The following is a 17,627-nucleotide window of genomic DNA, read 5'->3' as shown; positions in this document are numbered from 1 at the left end:
GCCCGACCCAGGGCTGAGAGATGCAACCTCCCAGCTCTGGGTCCCTGCAGGAAGTGTTGGCAAGCACAGGGCCAGTCCTCCAAAGGCCCAGGTGCAGGGAGCCCAGGCCAAGCAGCCTGTGGAAGAAGCCACATGCTGTGCCACCCCGGGGAACACGACTGCAGGCCACGGCCCTTCCCACCTCCTCCTCCTCCTCCTCCTCCTCCCACCCCGCCCCCGCCCCCGCCCCCACATGGCACAGGGCCCAGAGACACCTCAGACACTTGCTACCCAAAGTGCAAAGGGCATCAGTTGCTCCTCCAAACCCCCCCCCAGCCCAGCAGACCGCGTTGTCCAGCCAGCCCCCGGGCCTCCCTGGGGAGCCCAGCACAAAAGTGCAGACACCCACCGGACCCTCAATCTCAGTTTTCGGATGTTTTTGCCACTCTAAGGACCCGCAGGCCAGCTGGGCCTTCTGGCAGGACAGAGAGCCCCGGAATCCGACGTGGAGAGCTGGGTGTACGTCCCCATGAGGAGGCGGTCCCCACCTCCGCGGCTATCCCCTTGCGGGGAGCGGCAGCCGCGGGGCCTCAGAGAAGACACCAGGCTGGGCCCCCACGGCACAGCGGGAGCACGTCCCCCGCAGGCCACTTAGCGACGGCGGCCAGCCGGCGGACGGTTGGGTTGCGCGAGACGCTGCGGCCGCCCTGCTACCGGGTTCCTGGGAGGGCGTCCTGGAACCAGCGTCCACACCAAGCCCTTGGAAGGCCCAGGCGACGGAGGAGCCCCGTCAGGCAGGGGCCGAGGACGGTGACGGCCCGGGCGGGGAGGAGCGTGTCAGGCAGGGGCAGAGGACGGTGACAGGTGACAGGCCGGGCGGGAAGGAGTCAGTCAGGCAGGGGCCGTGGAGGAGACGGGCTGGGTAAGGGTTAGGGTTAGTGTCAGGGCACAAGTCACAATCGCAAAGACCTGGAAGCCACCCGAGTGCCCATCGACCCACGAGTGGGTAAGTAAAATGTGGCCCGTGGACACCACGGAGTGCTATTCGGCTATGAGGAGCAGCGGTGAGGGGGCACCTCTCGTGGTTCTCCTGGCCAGAGCTGGAACCCGTTCCAGTAAGCCAAGTATCCCAAGAATGGACACACGAGCACCACGTGCTCGCGCTCACCAGCAAATGGGTACGAACCGATGGACACCTAAGTGGACACAGAGGAATCACCTTCTTCGGGTGGGTGTCGGGCGGGTGGGGGGAGGGGATGGGCATACACATCCATTAGGAATGGGGTGGGTACGCACCGACTGGGGGATGGGCGCACTTGAAGCTCTGACCCGAGGGGGGAGGCTGGGAGAGGGCAACGCACCCGACCTTAACATTGGTGCCCCCACAATATGCTGGAACAACATGAGAGGTAAATGAATAAGAACACGGGGGGGGGGAGGGGGGCACGGGCAACACATGTCACCTTAACACTTGGACTCCCATCATCTGCTTGAAAAGAGAGAGAAAAGAAAATGCAATAATAGAGATAAGAGACACTTTTTAAAAATAATGAATCCGGCCGGGCGCTGTGGCTCACGCCTGTAATCCTAGCTCTTGGGAGGCCGAGGCGGGCGGATTGCTCAAGGTCAGGAGTTCAAAACCAGCCTGAGCAAGAGCGAGACCCCGTCTCTACTATAAATAGAAAGAAATTAATTGGCCAACTGATATATATATAAAAAATTAGCGGGGCATGGTGGCGCATGCCTGCAGTCCCAGCTACCCGGGAGGCTGAGGCAGAAGGATCACTCGAGCCCAGGAGTTTGAAGTTGCTGTGAGCTAGGCTGACGCCACGGCACTCACTCTAGCCTGGGCAACAAACCGAGACTCTGTCTCAAAAAAAAAAAAAAAAATGAATCCGAAGAGAAAAGTAAAAGGAGGCCTGTGGAGCAGGTCTGGGTGTGACTCCGGATCCCCGAACATCAGGTGCCACCACCAAAGATTCCTACGTGTAGCCCATAGAACCCCAAAAGCAACGGGAGGAGTTCTGGTCACATACTCCCTCAAAATGACATCCTGGCCTTCTTCTGGAACTCCCTCCCCTCTCAGACTCTCAAGGTTTCCTCCAGCGTGTCGGCTCCCACAGAGCAGACCTTTGGTCTGAGACCTGACTGTCCAGAAGCCAGGCATGCTGCCGCGTGGCGGCGGTGTCACGGCTCGGGACAAGAGGAGGCCCCACGGTGCGGGCTGGGGCGCCAGGCACCGCGGCGGGCGCCGAGGGTGGGGGTCCCCCCACCCCGGGCCGCCCCCGCACTCCCAGAAACGCGACAGAACCAGAGGCAAAAAAAAAAAGAAGAAGCCTACGGCACCCGGTATTCCCGGGCGGTCTCCCATCCAAGTTCTAACCAGGCCCGACCCTGCTTAGCTTCCGAGACCAGACGGGATCGGGCGCGTTCGGGGTGGTGTGGCCGTGGACGGCGGAGGGCGCCCCTGCCCCGCTCAAGAAGCCGAGCCTCTCTGCGCTTCCCCGCCGCCTCCTCCCGCCCCAGGCCCCGCGCCGGGTCGGGCCTGTTGAGTTCGCCGGCCGGGTCCCGCGGGCTCCGAGGGACGGGGGTGACAGGCGGGGCGGGCAGGGAGCGGCGGGCCGGGGTTGGGGGCTGTCTCTGTATACACACACACTCACACGCACTCACTCACTCACTCACACTCACACAAGATGCGCCTCCACGGCTGGACCCGCCAAGGTGGAGACCTTCAAGCCCCCCTCCTCTCCTTGCCTGGCCTCCTTCACCTCCCCGCCCCCCACCCCCAGCGCGCCGGGGCCGCTGACTGCGCACGGGCGGGAGGGGCGGGGCGCTCGCCCTTTGACCCCAGCCAGGGGCGGCCCTCCCCCACAACCCCTTTCAGCTGCGCCCCCCACCCTGTGGCCTGGCGGCCGCCTATTCCCCCGGGCCAGGGCTGGGGCACAGCGCACGGGGGAGGGGAGCCAGTGTATGGGGCGTCTCTCTCTCTCGGGATGTGTCCCATGGGTGGGGTGGGGTGGCGTGGTTTGTGGGGCGCTGAAGAAATCAGTCCCCTCCATCTCCTCCCTCTGGAAAACACCCAAGCCCTTGGAGAACTGCCCGCACCTCTACCTACCGTGGGGGCCGGGACCCTCCTCTGTGTCCTCCTGTGGCCCAGTCCAAGGGGCCTGGGCCTGGCCGGGGCTGCATTGGACCCCAACCACCCTGGCGTGTGGACTCGCCAAAAATCGGCGATTAGATATTGGATTCCAGCGTCATTGAGGTCATTTCACTAATGAGTGCACCGCAAAGAGTTTCCTAATCCATCTGTGAGGGTGGCAACCGAAAGAGAATTTTAGAGCTGACAGAATAGGCGAGGAAAGGCATAGGAGATTTCCACACCCAGTAAGGAAGCCTTTCCCGAAGTGGAAGAAAGAAAGGAGCAAACAGAGACACCGGTAGCCCGCCCGGATCAGAGTCTGCCCCTGAGAGAAAGTACCCTGACCAGGTTCACCCGTGGGTGGGTCGCGAGCTAGCGGCATTCAGAAGAGCGAGGCCCGCAGTCTGTGCAGAAGACACCTGCACTCGGGTGTGTGTGGCGGCACAATTCACAAGCAGCTCCAGATGTTAAACCAAGGAGAAGCCAGGGAGTTCCCAACGCCCCAGGTGTCCTCAGCCCACGACTGGCTGCTGTGGGAATGCGAAGCCCGGCTCCTGGTCTCAGAGCGGGGCAACCAGGAGGTGTGATGTCCACCCCGGCGTTCCCAGGAGGATCAGACTGAAGCTGGGACTTGGCCTGAAAGTGTCCCCTCGCATGGCCACCCCCTTCCCCTTCCTGCTCCTCTACTCCTGGTGCCCCTCCATCCAGGGGCCAGACCTTAAAGAGTCACCCGCAAGAGAATCCTGGTCCCAAAGGAGCCTTCTGGGGGACCCCTGCTGAGAGAGGTTGTGGGCCTGGCCCGCTGGGGCTCTGCCCGACCCAGGGCTGAGAGATGCAACCTCCCAGCTCTGGGTCCCTGCAGGAAGTGTTGGCAAGCACAGGGCCAGTCCTCCAAAGGCCCAGGTGCAGGGAGCCCAGGACAAGCAGCCTGTGGAAGAAGCCACATGCTGTGCCACCCCGGGGAACACGACTGCAGGCCACGGCCCTTCCCACCTCCTCCTCCTCCTCCTCCTCCTCCTCCTCCTCCTCCTCCCACCCCGCCCCCGCCCCCGCCCCCACATGGCACAGGGCCCAGAGACACCTCAGACACTTGCTACCCAAAGTGCAAAGGGCATCAGTTGCTCCTCCAAACCCCCCCCCCAGCCCAGCAGACCGCGTTGTCCAGCCAGCCCCCGGGCCTCCCTGGGGAGCCCAGCACAAAAGTGCAGACACCCACCGGACCCTCAATCTCAGTTTTCGGATGTTTTTGCCACTCTAAGGACCCGCAGGCCAGCTGGGCCTTCTGGCAGGACAGAGAGCCCCGGAATCCGACGTGGAGAGCTGGGTGTACGTCCCCATGAGGAGGCGGTCCCCACCTCCGCGGCTATCCCCTTGCGGGGAGCGGCAGCCGCGGGGCCTCAGAGAAGACACCAGGCTGGGCCCCCACGGCACAGCGGGAGCACGTCCCCCGCAGGCCACTTAGCGACGGCGGCCAGCCGGCGGATGGTTGGGTTGCGCGAGACGCTGCGGCCGCCCTGCTACCGGGTTCCTGGGAGGGCGTCCTGGAACCAGCGTCCACACCAAGCCCTTGGAAGGCCCAGGCGACGGAGGAGCCCCGTCAGGCAGGGGCCGAGGACGGTGACGGCCCGGGCGGGGAGGAGCGTGTCAGGCAGGGGCAGAGGACGGTGACAGGTGACAGGCCGGGCGGGAAGGAGTCAGTCAGGCAGGGGCCGTGGAGGAGACGGGCTGGGTAAGGGTTAGGGTTAGTGTCAGGGCACAAGTCACAATCGCAAAGACCTGGAAGCCACCCGAGTGCCCATCGACCCACGAGTGGGTAAGTAAAATGTGGCCCGTGGACACCACGGAGTGCTATTCGGCTATGAGGAGCAGCGGTGAGGGGGCACCTCTCGTGGTTCTCCTGGCCAGAGCTGGAACCCGTTCCAGTAAGCCAAGTATCCCAAGAATGGACACACGAGCACCACGTGCTCGCGCTCACCAGCAAATGGGTACGAACCGATGGACACCTAAGTGGACACAGAGGAATCACCTTCTTCGGGTGGGTGTCGGGCGGGTGGGGGGAGGGGATGGGCATACACATCCATTAGGAATGGGGTGGGTACGCACCGACTGGGGGATGGGCGCACTTGAAGCTCTGACCCGAGGGGGGAGGCTGGGAGAGGGCAACGCACCCGACCTTAACATTGGTGCCCCCACAATATGCTGGAACAACATGAGAGGTAAATGAATAAGAACACGGGGGGGGGGAGGGGGGCACGGGCAACACATGTCACCTTAACACTTGGACTCCCATCATCTGCTTGAAAAGAGAGAGAAAAGAAAATGCAATAATAGAGATAAGAGACACTTTTTAAAAATAATGAATCCGGCCGGGCGCTGTGGCTCACGCCTGTAATCCTAGCTCTTGGGAGGCCGAGGCGGGCGGATTGCTCAAGGTCAGGAGTTCAAAACCAGCCTGAGCAAGAGCGAGACCCCGTCTCTACTATAAATAGAAAGAAATTAATTGGCCAACTGATATATATATAAAAAATTAGCGGGGCATGGTGGCGCATGCCTGCAGTCCCAGCTACCCGGGAGGCTGAGGCAGAAGGATCACTCGAGCCCAGGAGTTTGAAGTTGCTGTGAGCTAGGCTGACGCCACGGCACTCACTCTAGCCTGGGCAACAAACCGAGACTCTGTCTCAAAAAAAAAAAAAAAAATGAATCCGAAGAGAAAAGTAAAAGGAGGCCTGTGGAGCAGGTCTGGGTGTGACTCCGGATCCCCGAACATCAGGTGCCACCACCAAAGATTCCTACGTGTAGCCCATAGAACCCCAAAAGCAACGGGAGGAGTTCTGGTCACATACTCCCTCAAAATGACATCCTGGCCTTCTTCTGGAACTCCCTCCCCTCTCAGACTCTCAAGGTTTCCTCCAGCGTGTCGGCTCCCACAGAGCAGACCTTTGGTCTGAGACCTGACTGTCCAGAAGCCAGGCATGCTGCCGCGTGGCGGCGGTGTCACGGCTCGGGACAAGAGGAGGCCCCACGGTGCGGGCTGGGGCGCCAGGCACCGCGGCGGGCGCCGAGGGTGGGGGTCCCCCCCACCCCGGGCCGCCCCCGCACTCCCAGAAACGTGACAGAACCAGAGGCAAAAAAAAAAAGAAGAAGCCTACGGCACCCGGTATTCCCGGGCGGTCTCCCATCCAAGTTCTAACCAGGCCCGACCCTGCTTAGCTTCCGAGACCAGACGGGATCGGGCGCGTTCGGGGTGGTGTGGCCGTGGACGGCGTGGCCGTGGACGGCGGAGGGCGCCCCTGCCCCGCTCAAGAAGCCGAGCCTCTCCGCGCTTCCCCGCCGCCTCCTCCCGCCCCAGGCCCCGCGCCGGGTCGGGCCTGTTGAGTTCGCCGGCCGGGTCCCGCGGGCTCCGAGGGACGGGGGTGACAGGCGGGGCGGGCAGGGAGCGGCGGGCCGGGGTTGGGGGCTGTCTCTGTATACACACACACTCACACTCACACTCACTCACTCACTCACACTCACACTCACACAAGATGCGCCTCCACGGCTGGACCCGCCAAGGTGGAGACCTTCAAGCCCCCCTCCTCTCCTTGCCTGGCCTCCTTCACCTCCCCGCCCCCCACCCCCAGCGTGCCGGGGCTGCTGACTGCGCACGGGCGGGAGGGGCGGGCCACTCGCCCTTTGACCCCAGCCAGGGGCGGCCCTCCCCCACAACCCCTTTCAGCTGCGCCCCCCACCCTGTGGCCTGGCGGCCGCCTATTCCCCCGGGCCAGGGCTGGGGCACAGCGCACGGGGGAGGGGAGCCAGTGTATGGGGCGTCTCTCTCTCTCGGGATGTGTCCCATGGGTGGGGTGGGGTGGCGTGGTTTGTGGGGCGCTGAAGAAATCAGTCCCCTCCATCTCCTCCCTCTGGAAAACACCCAAGCCCTTGGAGAACTGCCCGCACCTCTACCTACCGTGGGGGCCGGGACCCTCCTCTGTGTCCTCCTGTGGCCCAGTCCAAGGGGCCTGGGCCTGGCCGGGGCTGCATTGGACCCCAACCACCCTGGCGTGTGGACTCGCCAAAAATCGGCGATTAGATATTGGATTCCAGCGTCATTGAGGTCATTTCACTAATGAGTGCACCGCAAAGAGTTTCCTAATCCATCTGTGAGGGTGGCAACTGAAAGAGAATTTTAGAGCTGACAGAATAGGCGAGGAAAGGCATAGGAGATTTCCACACCCAGTAAGGAAGCCTTTCCCGAAGTGGAAGAAAGAAAGGAGCAAACAGAGACACCGGTAGCCCGCCCGGATCAGAGTCTGCCCCTGAGAGAAAGTACCCTGACCAGGTTCACCCGTGGGTGGGTCGCGAGCTAGCGGCATTCAGAAGAGCGAGGCCCGCAGTCTGTGCAGAAGACACCTGCACTCGGGTGTGTGTGGCGGCACAATTCACAAGCAGCTCCAGATGTTAAACCAAGGAGAAGCCAGGGAGTTCCCAACGCCCCAGGTGTCCTCAGCCCACGACTGGCTGCTGTGGGAATGCGAAGCCCGGCTCCTGGTCTCAGAGCGGGGCAACCAGGAGGTGTGATGTCCACCCCGGCGTTCCCAGGAGGATCAGACTGAAGCTGGGACTTGGCCTGAAAGTGTCCCCTCGCATGGCCACCCCCTTCCCCTTCCTGCTCCTCTACTCCTGGTGCCCCTCCATCCAGGGGCCAGACCTTAAAGAGTCACCCGCAAGAGAATCCTGGTCCCAAAGGAGCCTTCTGGGGGACCCCTGCTGAGAGAGGTTGTGGGCCTGGCCCGCTGGGGCTCTGCCCGACCCAGGGCTGAGAGATGCAACCTCCCAGCTCTGGGTCCCTGCAGGAAGTGTTGGCAAGCACAGGGCCAGTCCTCCAAAGGCCCAGGTGCAGGGAGCCCAGCCCAAGCAGCCTGTGGAAGAAGCCACATGCTGTGCCACCCCGGGGAACACGACTGCAGGCCACGGCCCTTCCCACCTCCTCCTCCTCCTCCTCCTCCTCCTCCTCCTCCTCCTCCTCCTCCTCCCACCCCGCCCCCGCCCCCGCCCCCACATGGCACAGGGCCCAGAGACACCTCAGACACTTGCTACCCAAAGTGCAAAGGGCATCAGTTGCTCCTCCAAACCCCCCCCCCAGCCCAGCAGACCGCGTTGTCCAGCCAGCCCCCGGGCCTCCCTGGGGAGCCCAGCACAAAAGTGCAGACACCCACCGGACCCTCAATCTCAGTTTTCGGATGTTTTTGCCACTCTAAGGACCCGCAGGCCAGCTGGGCCTTCTGGCAGGACAGAGAGCCCCGGAATCCGACGTGGAGAGCTGGGTGTACGTCCCCATGAGGAGGCGGTCCCCACCTCCGCGGCTATCCCCTTGCGGGGAGCGGCAGCCGCGGGGCCTCAGAGAAGACACCAGGCTGGGCCCCCACGGCACAGCGGGAGCACGTCCCCCGCAGGCCACTTAGCGACGGCGGCCAGCCGGCGGACGGTTGGGTTGCGCGAGACGCTGCGGCCGCCCTGCTACCGGGTTCCTGGGAGGGCGTCCTGGAACCAGCGTCCACACCAAGCCCTTGGAAGGCCCAGGCGACGGAGGAGCCCCGTCAGGCAGGGGCCGAGGACGGTGACGGCCCGGGCGGGGAGGAGCGTGTCAGGCAGGGGCAGAGGACGGTGACAGGTGACAGGCCGGGCGGGAAGGAGTCAGTCAGGCAGGGGCCGTGGAGGAGACGGGCTGGGTAAGGGTTAGGGTTAGTGTCAGGGCACAAGTCACAATCGCAAAGACCTGGAAGCCACCCGAGTGCCCATCGACCCACGAGTGGGTAAGTAAAATGTGGCCCGTGGACACCACGGAGTGCTATTCGGCTATGAGGAGCAGCGGTGAGGGGGCACCTCTCGTGGTTCTCCTGGCCAGAGCTGGAACCCGTTCCAGTAAGCCAAGTATCCCAAGAATGGACACACGAGCACCACGTGCTCGCGCTCACCAGCAAATGGGTACGAACCGATGGACACCTAAGTGGACACAGAGGAATCACCTTCTTCGGGTGGGTGTCGGGCGGGTGGGGGGAGGGGATGGGCATACACATCCATTAGGAATGGGGTGGGTACGCACCGACTGGGGGATGGGCGCACTTGAAGCTCTGACCCGAGGGGGGAGGCTGGGAGAGGGCAACGCACCCGACCTTAACATTGGTGCCCCCACAATATGCTGGAACAACATGAGAGGTAAATGAATAAGAACACGGGGGGGGGAGGGGGGCACGGGCAACACATGTCACCTTAACACTTGGACTCCCATCATCTGCTTGAAAAGAGAGAGAAAAGAAAATGCAATAATAGAGATAAGAGACACTTTTTAAAAATAATGAATCCGGCCGGGCGCTGTGGCTCACGCCTGTAATCCTAGCTCTTGGGAGGCCGAGGCGGGCGGATTGCTCAAGGTCAGGAGTTCAAAACCAGCCTGAGCAAGAGCGAGACCCCGTCTCTACTATAAATAGAAAGAAATTAATTGGCCAACTGATATATATATAAAAAATTAGCGGGGCATGGTGGCGCATGCCTGCAGTCCCAGCTACCCGGGAGGCTGAGGCAGAAGGATCACTCGAGCCCAGGAGTTTGAAGTTGCTGTGAGCTAGGCTGACGCCACGGCACTCACTCTAGCCTGGGCAACAAACCGAGACTCTGTCTCAAAAAAAAAAAAAAAAATGAATCCGAAGAGAAAAGTAAAAGGAGGCCTGTGGAGCAGGTCTGGGTGTGACTCCGGATCCCCGAACATCAGGTGCCACCACCAAAGATTCCTACGTGTAGCCCATAGAACCCCAAAAGCAACGGGAGGAGTTCTGGTCACATACTCCCTCAAAATGACATCCTGGCCTTCTTCTGGAACTCCCTCCCCTCTCAGACTCTCAAGGTTTCCTCCAGCGTGTCGGCTCCCACAGAGCAGACCTTTGGTCTGAGACCTGACTGTCCAGAAGCCAGGCATGCTGCCGCGTGGCGGCGGTGTCACGGCTCGGGACAAGAGGAGGCCCCACGGTGCGGGCTGGGGCGCCAGGCACCGCGGCGGGCGCCGAGGGTGGGGGTCCCCCCCACCCCGGGCCGCCCCCGCACTCCCAGAAACGCGACAGAACCAGAGGCAAAAAAAAAAAAGAAGAAGCCTACGGCACCCGGTATTCCCGGGCGGTCTCCCATCCAAGTTCTAACCAGGCCCGACCCTGCTTAGCTTCCGAGACCAGACGGGATCGGGCGCGTTCGGGGTGGTGTGGCCGTGGACGGCGGAGGGCGCCCCTGCCCCGCTCAAGAAGCCGAGCCTCTCCGCGCTTCCCCGCCGCCTCCTCCCGCCCCAGGCCCCGCGCCGGGTCGGGCCTGTTGAGTTCGCCGGCCGGGTCCCGCGGGCTCCGAGGGACGGGGGTGACAGGCGGGGCGGGCAGGGAGCGGCGGGCCGGGGTTGGGGGCTGTCTCTGTATACACACACACTCACACTCACACTCACTCACTCACTCACACTCACACTCACACAAGATGCGCCTCCACGGCTGGACCCGCCAAGGTGGAGACCTTCAAGCCCCCCTCCTCTCCTCGCCTGGCCTCCTTCACCTCCCCGCCCCCCACCCCCAGCGCGCCGGGGCCGCTGACTGCGCACGGGCGGGAGGGGCGGGGCGCTCGCCCTTTGACCCCAGCCAGGGGCGGCCCTCCCCCACAACCCCTTTCAGCTGCGCCCCCCACCCTGTGGCCTGGCGGCCGCCTATTCCCCCGGGCCAGGGCTGGGGCACAGCGCACGGGGGAGGGGAGCCAGTGTATGGGGCGTCTCTCTCTCTCGGGATGTGTCCCATGGGTGGGGTGGGGTGGCGTGGTTTGTGGGGCGCTGAAGAAATCAGTCCCCTCCATCTCCTCCCTCTGGAAAACACCCAAGCCCTTGGAGAACTGCCCGCACCTCTACCTACCGTGGGGGCCGGGACCCTCCTCTGTGTCCTCCTGTGGCCCAGTCCAAGGGGCCTGGGCCTGGCCGGGGCTGCATTGGACCCCAACCACCCTGGCGTGTGGACTCGCCAAAAATCGGCGATTAGATATTGGATTCCAGCGTCATTGAGGTCATTTCACTAATGAGTGCACCGCAAAGAGTTTCCTAATCCATCTGTGAGGGTGGCAACCGAAAGAGAATTTTAGAGCTGACAGAATAGGCGAGGAAAGGCATAGGAGATTTCCACACCCAGTAAGGAAGCCTTTCCCGAAGTGGAAGAAAGAAAGGAGCAAACAGAGACACCGGTAGCCCGCCCGGATCAGAGTCTGCCCCTGAGAGAAAGTACCCTGACCAGGTTCACCCGTGGGTGGGTCGCGAGCTAGCGGCATTCAGAAGAGCGAGGCCCGCAGTCTGTGCAGAAGACACCTGCACTCGGGTGTGTGTGGCGGCACAATTCACAAGCAGCTCCAGATGTTAAACCAAGGAGAAGCCAGGGAGTTCCCAACGCCCCAGGTGTCCTCAGCCCACGACTGGCTGCTGTGGGAATGCGAAGCCCGGCTCCTGGTCTCAGAGCGGGGCAACCAGGAGGTGTGATGTCCACCCCGGCGTTCCCAGGAGGATCAGACTGAAGCTGGGACTTGGCCTGAAAGTGTCCCCTCGCATGGCCACCCCCTTCCCCTTCCTGCTCCTCTACTCCTGGTGCCCCTCCATCCAGGGGCCAGACCTTAAAGAGTCACCCGCAAGAGAATCCTGGTCCCAAAGGAGCCTTCTGGGGGACCCCTGCTGAGAGAGGTTGTGGGCCTGGCCCGCTGGGGCTCTGCCCGACCCAGGGCTGAGAGATGCAACCTCCCAGCTCTGGGTCCCTGCAGGAAGTGTTGGCAAGCACAGGGCCAGTCCTCCAAAGGCCCAGGTGCAGGGAGCCCAGGCCAAGCAGCCTGTGGAAGAAGCCACATGCTGTGCCACCCCGGGGAACACGACTGCAGGCCACGGCCCTTCCCACCTCCTCCTCCTCCTCCTCCTCCTCCCACCCCGCCCCCGCCCCCGCCCCCACATGGCACAGGGCCCAGAGACACCTCAGACACTTGCTACCCAAAGTGCAAAGGGCATCAGTTGCTCCTCCAAACCCCCCCCCCCAGCCCAGCAGACCGCGTTGTCCAGCCAGCCCCCGGGCCTCCCTGGGGAGCCCAGCACAAAAGTGCAGACACCCACCGGACCCTCAATCTCAGTTTTCGGATGTTTTTGCCACTCTAAGGACCCGCAGGCCAGCTGGGCCTTCTGGCAGGACAGAGAGCCCCGGAATCCGACGTGGAGAGCTGGGTGTACGTCCCCATGAGGAGGCGGTCCCCACCTCCGCGGCTATCCCCTTGCGGGGAGCGGCAGCCGCGGGGCCTCAGAGAAGACACCAGGCTGGGCCCCCACGGCACAGCGGGAGCACGTCCCCCGCAGGCCACTTAGCGACGGCGGCCAGCCGGCGGACGGTTGGGTTGCGCGAGACGCTGCGGCCGCCCTGCTACCGGGTTCCTGGGAGGGCGTCCTGGAACCAGCGTCCACACCAAGCCCTTGGAAGGCCCAGGCGACGGAGGAGCCCCGTCAGGCAGGGGCCGAGGACGGTGACGGCCCGGGCGGGGAGGAGCGTGTCAGGCAGGGGCAGAGGACGGTGACAGGTGACAGGCCGGGCGGGAAGGAGTCAGTCAGGCAGGGGCCGTGGAGGAGACGGGCTGGGTAAGGGTTAGGGTTAGTGTCAGGGCACAAGTCACAATCGCAAAGACCTGGAAGCCACCCGAGTGCCCATCGACCCACGAGTGGGTAAGTAAAATGTGGCCCGTGGACACCACGGAGTGCTATTCGGCTATGAGGAGCAGCGGTGAGGGGGCACCTCTCGTGGTTCTCCTGGCCAGAGCTGGAACCCGTTCCAGTAAGCCAAGTATCCCAAGAATGGACACACGAGCACCACGTGCTCGCGCTCACCAGCAAATGGGTACGAACCGATGGACACCTAAGTGGACACAGAGGAATCACCTTCTTCGGGTGGGTGTCGGGCGGGTGGGGGGAGGGGATGGGCATACACATCCATTAGGAATGGGGTGGGTACGCACCGACTGGGGGATGGGCGCACTTGAAGCTCTGACCCGAGGGGGGAGGCTGGGAGAGGGCAACGCACCCGACCTTAACATTGGTGCCCCCACAATATGCTGGAACAACATGAGAGGTAAATGAATAAGAACACGGGGGGGGGAGGGGGGCACGGGCAACACATGTCACCTTAACACTTGGACTCCCATCATCTGCTTGAAAAGAGAGAGAAAAGAAAATGCAATAATAGAGATAAGAGACACTTTTTAAAAATAATGAATCCGGCCGGGCGCTGTGGCTCACGCCTGTAATCCTAGCTCTTGGGAGGCCGAGGCGGGCGGATTGCTCAAGGTCAGGAGTTCAAAACCAGCCTGAGCAAGAGCGAGACCCCGTCTCTACTATAAATAGAAAGAAATTAATTGGCCAACTGATATATATATAAAAAATTAGCGGGGCATGGTGGCGCATGCCTGCAGTCCCAGCTACCCGGGAGGCTGAGGCAGAAGGATCACTCGAGCCCAGGAGTTTGAAGTTGCTGTGAGCTAGGCTGACGCCACGGCACTCACTCTAGCCTGGGCAACAAACCGAGACTCTGTCTCAAAAAAAAAAAAAAAAATGAATCCGAAGAGAAAAGTAAAAGGAGGCCTGTGGAGCAGGTCTGGGTGTGACTCCGGATCCCCGAACATCAGGTGCCACCACCAAAGATTCCTACGTGTAGCCCATAGAACCCCAAAAGCAACGGGAGGAGTTCTGGTCACATACTCCCTCAAAATGACATCCTGGCCTTCTTCTGGAACTCCCTCCCCTCTCAGACTCTCAAGGTTTCCTCCAGCGTGTCGGCTCCCACAGAGCAGACCTTTGGTCTGAGACCTGACTGTCCAGAAGCCAGGCATGCTGCCGCGTGGCGGCGGTGTCACGGCTCGGGACAAGAGGAGGCCCCACGGTGCGGGCTGGGGCGCCAGGCACCGCGGCGGGCGCCGAGGGTGGGGGTCCCCCCCACCCCGGGCCGCCCCCGCACTCCCAGAAACGCGACAGAACCAGAGGCAAAAAAAAAAAAGAAGAAGCCTACGGCACCCGGTATTCCCGGGCGGTCTCCCATCCAAGTTCTAACCAGGCCCGACCCTGCTTAGCTTCCGAGACCAGACGGGATCGGGCGCGTTCGGGGTGGTGTGGCCGTGGACGGCGGAGGGCGCCCCTGCCCCGCTCAAGAAGCCGAGCCTCTCCGCGCTTCCCCGCCGCCTCCTCCCGCCCCAGGCCCCGCGCCGGGTCGGGCCTGTTGAGTTCGCCGGCCGGGTCCCGCGGGCTCCGAGGGACGGGGGTGACAGGCGGGGCGGGCAGGGAGCGGCGGGCCGGGGTTGGGGGCTGTCTCTGTATACACACACACTCACACTCACACTCACTCACTCACTCACACTCACACTCACACAAGATGCGCCTCCACGGCTGGACCCGCCAAGGTGGAGACCTTCAAGCCCCCCTCCTCTCCTCGCCTGGCCTCCTTCACCTCCCCGCCCCCCACCCCCAGCGCGCCGGGGCCGCTGACTGCGCACGGGCGGGAGGGGCGGGGCGCTCGCCCTTTGACCCCAGCCAGGGGCGGCCCTCCCCCACAACCCCTTTCAGCTGCGCCCCCCACCCTGTGGCCTGGCGGCCGCCTATTCCCCCGGGCCAGGGCTGGGGCACAGCGCACGGGGGAGGGGAGCCAGTGTATGGGGCGTCTCTCTCTCTCGGGATGTGTCCCATGGGTGGGGTGGGGTGGCGTGGTTTGTGGGGCGCTGAAGAAATCAGTCCCCTCCATCTCCTCCCTCTGGAAAACACCCAAGCCCTTGGAGAACTGCCCGCACCTCTACCTACCGTGGGGGCCGGGACCCTCCTCTGTGTCCTCCTGTGGCCCAGTCCAAGGGGCCTGGGCCTGGCCGGGGCTGCATTGGACCCCAACCACCCTGGCGTGTGGACTCGCCAAAAATCGGCGATTAGATATTGGATTCCAGCGTCATTGAGGTCATTTCACTAATGAGTGCACCGCAAAGAGTTTCCTAATCCATCTGTGAGGGTGGCAACCGAAAGAGAATTTTAGAGCTGACAGAATAGGCGAGGAAAGGCATAGGAGATTTCCACACCCAGTAAGGAAGCCTTTCCCGAAGTGGAAGAAAGAAAGGAGCAAACAGAGACACCGGTAGCCCGCCCGGATCAGAGTCTGCCCCTGAGAGAAAGTACCCTGACCAGGTTCACCCGTGGGTGGGTCGCGAGCTAGCGGCATTCAGAAGAGCGAGGCCCGCAGTCTGTGCAGAAGACACCTGCACTCGGGTGTGTGTGGCGGCACAATTCACAAGCAGCTCCAGATGTTAAACCAAGGAGAAGCCAGGGAGTTCCCAACGCCCCAGGTGTCCTCAGCCCACGACTGGCTGCTGTGGGAATGCGAAGCCCGGCTCCTGGTCTCAGAGCGGGGCAACCAGGAGGTGTGATGTCCACCCCGGCGTTCCCAGGAGGATCAGACTGAAGCTGGGACTTGGCCTGAAAGTGTCCCCTCGCATGGCCACCCCCTTCCCCTTCCTGCTCCTCTACTCCTGGTGCCCCTCCATCCAGGGGCCAGACCTTAAAGAGTCACCCGCAAGAGAATCCTGGTCCCAAAGGAGCCTTCTGGGGGACCCCTGCTGAGAGAGGTTGTGGGCCTGGCCCGCTGGGGCTCTGCCCGACCCAGGGCTGAGAGATGCAACCTCCCAGCTCTGGGTCCCTGCAGGAAGTGTTGGCAAGCACAGGGCCAGTCCTCCAAAGGCCCAGGTGCAGGGAGCCCAGCCCAAGCAGCCTGTGGAAGAAGCCACATGCTGTGCCACCCCGGGGAACACGACTGCAGGCCACGGCCCTTCCCACCTCCTCCTCCTCCTCCTCCTCCTCCCACCCCGCCCCCGCCCCCGCCCCCACATGGCACAGGGCCCAGAGACACCTCAGACACTTGCTACCCAAAGTGCAAAGGGCATCAGTTGCTCCTCCAAACCCCCCCCCAGCCCAGCAGACCGCGTTGTCCAGCCAGCCCCCGGGCCTCCCTGGGGAGCCCAGCACAAAAGTGCAGACACCCACCGGACCCTCAATCTCAGTTTTCGGATGTTTTTGCCACTCTAAGGACCCGCAGGCCAGCTGGGCCTTCTGGCAGGACAGAGAGCCCCGGAATCCGACGTGGAGAGCTGGGTGTACGTCCCCATGAGGAGGCGGTCCCCACCTCCGCGGCTATCCCCTTGCGGGGAGCGGCAGCCGCGGGGCCTCAGAGAAGACACCAGGCTGGGCCCCCACGGCACAGCGGGAGCACGTCCCCCGCAGGCCACTTAGCGACGGCGGCCAGCCGGCGGATGGTTGGGTTGCGCGAGACGCTGCGGCCGCCCTGCTACCGGGTTCCTGGGAGGGCGTCCTGGAACCAGCGTCCACACCAAGCCCTTGGAAGGCCCAGGCGACGGAGGAGCCCCGTCAGGCAGGGGCCGAGGACGGTGACGGCCCGGGCGGGGAGGAGCGTGTCAGGCAGGGGCAGAGGACGGTGACAGGTGACAGGCCGGGCGGGAAGGAGTCAGTCAGGCAGGGGCCGTGGAGGAGACGGGCTGGGTAAGGGTTAGGGTTAGTGTCAGGGCACAAGTCACAATCGCAAAGACCTGGAAGCCACCCGAGTGCCCATCGACCCACGAGTGGGTAAGTAAAATGTGGCCCGTGGACACCACGGAGTGCTATTCGGCTATGAGGAGCAGCGGTGAGGGGGCACCTCTCGTGGTTCTCCTGGCCAGAGCTGGAACCCGTTCCAGTAAGCCAAGTATCCCAAGAATGGACACACGAGCACCACGTGCTCGCGCTCACCAGCAAATGGGTACGAACCGATGGACACCTAAGTGGACACAGAGGAATCACCTTCTTCGGGTGGGTGTCGGGCGGGTGGGGGGAGGGGATGGGCATACACATCCATTAGGAATGGGGTGGGTACGCACCGACTGGGGGATGGGCGCACTTGAAGCTCTGACCCGAGGGGGGAGGCTGGGAGAGGGCAACGCACCCGACCTTAACATTGGTGCCCCCACAATATGCTGGAACAACATGAGAGGTAAATGAATAAGAACACGGGGGGGGGGAGGGGGGCACGGGCAACACATGTCACCTTAACACTTGGACTCCCATCATCTGCTTGAAAAGAGAGAGAAAAGAAAATGCAATAATAGAGATAAGAGACACTTTTTAAAAATAATGAATCCGGCCGGGCGCTGTGGCTCACGCCTGTAATCCTAGCTCTTGGGAGGCCGAGGCGGGCGGATTGCTCAAGGTCAGGAGTTCAAAACCAGCCTGAGCAAGAGCGAGACCCCGTCTCTACTATAAATAGAAAGAAATTAATTGGCCAACTGATATATATATAAAAAATTAGCGGGGCATGGTGGCGCATGCCTGCAGTCCCAGCTACCCGGGAGGCTGAGGCAGAAGGATCACTCGAGCCCAGGAGTTTGAAGTTGCTGTGAGCTAGGCTGACGCCACGGCACTCACTCT

At 62.7% G+C, this 17,627-nt stretch overlaps 4 pseudogenes; all 4 read right to left on the bottom strand.

Annotated features, from left to right (window-relative positions):
• Window positions 1-2,313: 2,313 nt before the first annotated feature.
• LOC142867520 (uncharacterized) lies at window positions 2,314-2,432 on the bottom strand (annotated as a pseudogene).
• A 3,828-nt stretch (window positions 2,433-6,260) lies between these two features.
• On the bottom strand, window positions 6,261-6,379 carry LOC142867519 (uncharacterized; annotated as a pseudogene).
• Window positions 6,380-10,239: 3,860 nt separating this feature from the next.
• Window positions 10,240-10,358, bottom strand: LOC142867512 (uncharacterized; annotated as a pseudogene).
• Window positions 10,359-14,180: 3,822 nt separating this feature from the next.
• On the bottom strand, window positions 14,181-14,299 carry LOC142867501 (uncharacterized; annotated as a pseudogene).
• Between the last annotated feature and the right edge of the window lie 3,328 nt (window positions 14,300-17,627).

The sequence above is a fragment of the Microcebus murinus genome, unplaced genomic scaffold (genome assembly GCF_040939455.1).
Source record: "Microcebus murinus isolate Inina unplaced genomic scaffold, M.murinus_Inina_mat1.0 scaf017_hap2_Mmur4.0, whole genome shotgun sequence".
Taxonomy (NCBI): domain Eukaryota; kingdom Metazoa; phylum Chordata; class Mammalia; order Primates; family Cheirogaleidae; genus Microcebus; species Microcebus murinus.
Note: the sequence above shows the minus strand (reverse complement) of the source record. Positions and strands in the feature narration are given on the sequence as shown.